Raw genomic sequence first — 6,425 nt, 5'->3', positions numbered from 1 at the left:
GAACCCGTTCGATTCCACGGGTTGACCTGGTGCCCGGGAGGGGACTCTGAAAATTTTTCAGCCCTTTCGACTCGGGGTTGACCTGGTGGCCGAGAGGGGACTCGCACGGCAGGCAAGCCGCCCTGGGCTCACCCTCCCCGGCCGCAGCGAGGGACTGCCACCCGGCCGACTGGATCGGGCCCCTGGAAGTCTGGAAAAAAGAATGGAACCTGACGCCTCCGAGGAGGGGGCGCCCAGGGAAGGAGGGAGATCCGGGTTGACCTGGTGACCGGACGGGAAAGAGGCCACCGGGCGTCCCCCCCCCTTAAAACCTAGGGGTTGACCTGGTGGCCGGAAAGCGAACCGGCCAGCAGGTGAACCCTTTCGATTCCACGGGTTGACCTGGTGGCCGGAAAGCGAACCGGCCAGCAGGTGAACCCGTTCGATTCCACGGGTTGACCTGGTGCCCGGGAGGGGACTCTGAAAATTTTTCAGCCCTTTCGACTCGGGGTTGACCTGGTGGCCGAGAGGGGACTCGCACGGCAGGCAAGCCGCCCTGGGCTGACCCTCCCCGGCCGCAGCGAGGGACTGCCTCCCGGCCGACAGGATCGGGCCCCTGGAAGTCTGGGGGGGGGGGAAATCGCCCCACGCCTCCGAGGAGGGCTGCCCGGGCGGGCCTGGCCCCGGAGCTCGAAAAAAAAAAAAGGATCGGGCCCACTAGAGACATGGACCAGGCCGCCCTGGGCTCACCCTCCCCGGCCGCAGCGAGGGACTGCCTCCCGGCCGACTGGATCGGGCCCCTGGAAGTCTGGAAAAAAGACTGGAACCTGACGCCTCCGAGGAGGGGGCGCCCAGGGAAGGAGGGAGATCCGGGTTGACCTGGTGACCGGACGGGAAAGAGGCCACCGGGCGTCCCCCCCCTTAAAACCTAGGGGTTGACCTGGTGGCCGGAAAGCGAACCGGCCAGCAGGTGAACCCTTTCGATTCCACGGGTTGACCTGGTGCCCGGGAAGCGAACCGGCCAGCAGGTGAACCCGTTCGATTCCACGGGTTGACCTGGTGCCCGGGAGGGGACTCTGAAAATTTTTCAGCCCTTTCGACTCGGGGTTGACCTGGTGGCCGAGAGGGGACTCGCACGGCAGGCAAGCCGCCCTGGGCTCACCCTCCCCGGCCGCAGCGAGGGACTGCCACCCGGCCGACTGGATCGGGCCCCTGGAAGTCTGGAAAAAAGAATGGAACCTGACGCCTCCGAGGAGGGGGCGCCCAGGGAAGGAGGGAGATCCGGGTTGACCTGGTGACCGGACGGGAAAGAGGCCACCGGGCGTCCCCCCCCCTTAAAACCTAGGGGTTGACCTGGTGGCCGGAAAGCGAACCGGCCAGCAGGTGAACCCTTTCGATTCCACGGGTTGACCTGGTGGCCGGAAAGCGAACCGGCCAGCAGGTGAACCCGTTCGATTCCACGGGTTGACCTGGTGCCCGGGAGGGGACTCTGAAAATTTTTCAGCCCTTTCGACTCGGGGTTGACCTGGTGGCCGAGAGGGGACTCGCACGGCAGGCAAGCCGCCCTGGGCTGACCCTCCCCGGCCGCAGCGAGGGACTGCCTCCCGGCCGACAGGATCGGGCCCCTGGAAGTCTGGGGGCGGGGGGAAATCGCCCCACGCCTCCGAGGAGGGCTGCCCGGGCGGGCCTGGCCCCGGAGCTCGAAAAAAAAAAAAAGGATCGGGCCCACTAGAGACATGGACCAGGCCGCCCTGGGCTCACCCTCCCCGGCCGCAGCGAGGGACTGCCTCCCGGCCGACTGGATCGGGCCCCTGGAAGTCTGGAAAAAAGACTGGAACCTGACGCCTCCGAGGAGGGGGCGCCCAGGGAAGGAGGGAGATCCGGGTTGACCTGGTGACCGGACGGGAAAGAGGCCACCGGGCGTCCCCCCCCTTAAAACCTAGGGGTTGACCTGGTGGCCGGAAAGCGAACCGGCCAGCAGGTGAACCCTTTCGATTCCACGGGTTGACCTGGTGCCCGGGAAGCGAACCGGCCAGCAGGTGAACCCGTTCGATTCCACGGGTTGACCTGGTGCCCGGGAGGGGACTCTGAAAATTTTTCAGCCCTTTCGACTCGGGGTTGACCTGGTGGCCGAGAGGGGACTCGCACGGCAGGCAAGCCGCCCTGGGCTCACCCTCCCCGGCCGCAGCGAGGGACTGCCACCCGGCCGACTGGATCGGGCCCCTGGAAGTCTGGAAAAAAGAATGGAACCTGACGCCTCCGAGGAGGGGGCGCCCAGGGAAGGAGGGAGATCCGGGTTGACCTGGTGACCGGACGGGAAAGAGGCCACCGGGCGTCCCCCCCCCTTAAAACCTAGGGGTTGACCTGGTGGCCGGAAAGCGAACCGGCCAGCAGGTGAACCCTTTCGATTCCACGGGTTGACCTGGTGGCCGGAAAGCGAACCGGCCAGCAGGTGAACCCGTTCGATTCCACGGGTTGACCTGGTGCCCGGGAGGGGACTCAGAAAATTTTTCAGCCCTTTCGACTCGGGGTTGACCTGGTGGCCGAGAGGGGACTCGCACGGCAGGCAAGCCGCCCTGGGCTGACCCTCCCCGGCCGCAGCGAGGGACTGCCTCCCGGCCGACAGGATCGGGCCCCTGGAAGTCTGGGGGCGGGGGGAAATCGCCCCACGCCTCCGAGGAGGGCTGCCCGGGCGGGCCTGGCCCCGGAGCTCGAAAAAAAAAAAAAGGATCGGGCCCACTAGAGACATGGACCAGGCCGCCCTGGGCTCACCCTCCCCGGCCGCAGCGAGGGACTGCCTCCCGGCCGACTGGATCGGGCCCCTGGAAGTCTGGGGGGGGGGGGGGGAATGGAACCTGACGCCTCCGAGGAGGGGACGCCCAGGGAAGGAGGGAGATCCGGGTTGACCTGGTGACCGGACGGGAAAGAGGCCACCGGGCGTGCCCCCGTTAAAACCCCTAGGGGTTGACCTGGTGGCCGGAAAGCAAACCGGCCAGCAGGTGAACCCTTTCGATTCCACGGGTTGACCTGGTGCCCGGGAAGCGAACCGGCCAGCAGGTGAACCCGTCCGATTCCACGGGTTGACCTGGTGCCCGGGAGGGGACTCTGAAAATTTTTCAGCCCTTTCGACTCGGGGTTGACCTGGTGGCCGAGAGGGGCCTCGCACGGCAGGCAAGCCGCCCTGGGCTCACCCTCCCCGGCCGCAGCGAGGGACTGCCCCTCCCCACCCCCCGGCTGACAGGATCGGGCGCACTGGAAGTCCGGGACAGTATTTTCCCCGACGCCGGGGAGGGCGGGCGGAGGGGCTCTGGCGGCCAGCCCGGGCCCCGGAGCTCGAAAAGGAAAAAAGGACCGGGCCCGCGAGAGACGGGGGCCCTGCCGCAGGGGGGGGGGCAGTCCGACCGGGGCTCACCGTGCGGCAGGCCCGGGCGTCGGCAGGGGAAAGCGGGCGAGGAGGCGCGGGGCCGGGTGCCTACGGCCATACCGGACCGAACGCCCCCGATCCCGTCCGATCTCGGAAGGTAAACCGTCCCGGGCCTGGCTAGTACTTGGATGGGTGACCGCCTGGGAATCCCAGGTGCCGTAGGCAGCTTTTCCCGGTCCGAGTCAGCTCTCTCTCCTTTTCTGGGGGGGAAGGAGAGGGGGGGACGGGCCGGAAAGCCCCTCGTCGCTCCTGCCGAGTCGGAGGTCGCGGCCGCAGGTCACGGGTCTGGGCGCCTGGGGTCCGGCTCCCCACCCACCCGGCTTCCTCCGCGGAGGACCCCCCCCGGGGCCACCGAAGCCGCTGGGGGAGACCCCGGGCATGGGGCGGACTGGCCCGGACCCTCCCGGCCGCCGGCCCGCAGGTCCGCCCCGAATCCCCCCCCGCGGCCACCCAGGCCAGGCCTGGCCAGGCGGGACGGACGGCGGGTGTCCAGCGCCCAGCGGCTTCCTCCAGCGGGGACCCACGGACCCCAAAGCCGCAGGGGGAGGCCCCGGGCCCGGGACGGACTCGCTCGGACCCCCTGCGCCCGGCCGCCGGCCCGCGGGACCGCCCCGAATCCCCCCGCGGCCACCCAGGCCAGGCCTGGCCAGGCGGGACGGACGGCGGGTGTCCAGCGCCCAGCGGCTTCCTCCAGCGGGGACCCACGGACCCCAAAGCCGCAGGGGGAGGCCCCGGGCCCGGGCCCGACTCGCTCGGCCCCCCCGCCTCCCCTGCGCCCGGCCCCCGGCCCGCGGGACCGCCCCGAATCCCCCCGCGGCCACCCAGGCCAGGCCTGGCCTGGCGGGACGGACGGCGGGTGTCCAGCTCCCAGTGGCTTCCTCCAGCGGGGACCCACGGACCCCAAAGCCGCAGGGGGAGGCCCCGGGCCCGGGACGGACTCGCTCGGCCCCCCCGCCTCCCCTGCGCCCGGCCCCCGGCCCGCGGGACCGCCCCGAATCCCCCCGCGGCCATCCAGGCCAGGCCTGGCCTGGCGGGCCGGTGTGCGGCTCCCCCGGGCTTCCTCCCCCGACGACCCGCGCCCCCCTGAGCCGCAGGCGGAGACCCCGGCCCCGGGGCGGACCGGCCCGGGCTCGCTCGAGCCCCCTGCGCCCGGCCCGCAGGACCGCCCCCCCGAATCCCCCGGGAGAGGCCCGGCCTGCACGCCACTGACGACCCGCGGCCCCCAAAGTCGCAGGAGGCGCCCCCCCCCGGTTAGCCCCGTCTCGCTCCGCGCCCCCCGCCCCTCGCTGCCGGGACCGGGCGCCGCCCCAGAGTCAGCCGCAGCCGGCCGGCCTGAGAGCTGCCCTCCTGTGGACGACGGTGAGTTTACCTTGATACTAACCGGCCGTCAGCCAGGTCAACCCCATTGCTAGACTGGGGTGGACCTGGTGGCCGAGTGGGGACTTGGAACATTTGACAGCTGCTTCCCGGGGCTTGACCGGTTGTCCTGAACGCCCCCCACCCCCAGCCCCAGCCCCCGGCTCCTGCTCCCCTCTCCCCAGCCTCGGTGCTCCGCTCCCTGCCTCGGAGGCTGCCTCTCTGCGGCGCCTGCATCGCCTCCGAGGACGCGCACCCTCCGGAGGCTGGACGTAAACCCACCACTGCCGCTGACCCGGCTCTCCGAGGGACGACTGTGAGGCCTCCCCCCCCCCCCCACCCCCGGACCGCCCTGGGGACGACTGCTAAGCCTCCCCCACCGGACCGCCCGGGGCAAGACTGCTAAGCCTCCCTCCCACACACACACACACACACTGTCGGGGGAGGACTATTAAGCTTTCCCCCTGGAGCGCCCGGGGCGGACGACTGTTAAGCCTGCCCCCGGAGTCCTCGGGGGAGGACTATTAAGCTTTCCCCCCTGGAGCGCCCGGGGGGGGACGACTATTAAGCCTGGCCCCCGGAGTCCTCGGGGGACGACTATTAAGCCTCCCCCGGACTGGCCGGGGGGCGACTATTAAGCCTCCCCCGGACCTGCTCCGTCTCGACTATTAAGCCCCCCTCTGTGGTCCTCAAGACCACTGCCGTGCTGCCCTCGGAGTGGGGTGACACCCGGGCCGGAAAGCAAACCGGCCACCAGGTCAACCCGTCGAATCCAATGGGTTGACCTGGTGGCCGGAAAGCAAACCAGCCGCCAGGTCAACCCGTCGAAACCAATGGGTTGACCTGGTGGCCGGAAAGCAAAACGGCCGCCAGGTCAACCCAGTAGATTCAGCGGGTTGACCTGGTGGCCGAACGGGGACTTTGAAAATTTGACAGCCGCTTCCCGGGGGTTGACCTGTTGTCCCGGTGGGGACTTTGAACATTTGACAGCCGCCTCCCAGGGCTTGACCTATTGTCCCGGTGGGGACTTTGAGAATTTTACAGCCGCTTCCCGGGGCTTGACCTGGTGGCCGAGTGGGGACGTTGAACATTTGACAGCCGCTTCCAGGGGGTTGACCTGTTGTCCTGAACGCCCCCCACCTCCCCCCCGGCTCCTGCTCCCCACTCCCCAGCCTCGGTGCTCCGCTCCCTGCCTCGGAGGCTGCCTCTCTGCGGCGGCTGCATCGCGTCCGAGGACGCTCACCCTCCGGAGGCTGGACGTAAAGCCTGACACCCGCCACCGCCGCCGACACGGCTCTCGGAGGGACGACTCTGAGGCCTCCCCCCACCCCCGGACCGCCCTGGGGACGACTGCTAAGCCTCCCCCCCGCCCACACCCACACCCACACTGTCGGGGGATGACTCTTAAGCCTCTCCCAGACTGCCTGGGGAACGACTATTAAGCCTGCCCCCCGGAGCACTCGGGGGACGACTATTAAGCCTCCCGCGGACTGCCCGGGGGATGACTATTAAGCCTCCCCTGGAACGACTATTAAGCCTCCCCCGGACTGGCCGGGGGGCGACTATTAAGCCTATCCTCGGGGGAGGACTATTAAGCTTTCCCCCTGGAGCGCCCGGGGGGACGACTATTAAGCCTGGCCCCCGGAGTCCTCGGGGGACGACTATT

The 6,425-nt window shown here is 69.6% G+C and overlaps 1 non-coding gene across 1 annotated transcript; it reads left to right on the top strand.

Moving 5' to 3' along the window:
• Positions 1 to 3,449: 3,449 nt before the first annotated feature.
• Positions 3,450 to 3,568, top strand: LOC135978003 (5S ribosomal RNA). The gene has a single exon (XR_010595433.1). It is a non-coding gene; the product is annotated as a 5S ribosomal RNA (ribosomal RNA).
• Positions 3,569 to 6,425: the final 2,857 nt, after the last annotated feature.

Source organism: Chrysemys picta, unplaced genomic scaffold (genome assembly GCF_011386835.1).
Source record: "Chrysemys picta bellii isolate R12L10 unplaced genomic scaffold, ASM1138683v2 scaf100, whole genome shotgun sequence".
NCBI classification, from domain to species: Eukaryota; Metazoa; Chordata; order Testudines; family Emydidae; genus Chrysemys; species Chrysemys picta.
Note: the sequence above shows the minus strand (reverse complement) of the source record. Positions and strands in the feature narration are given on the sequence as shown.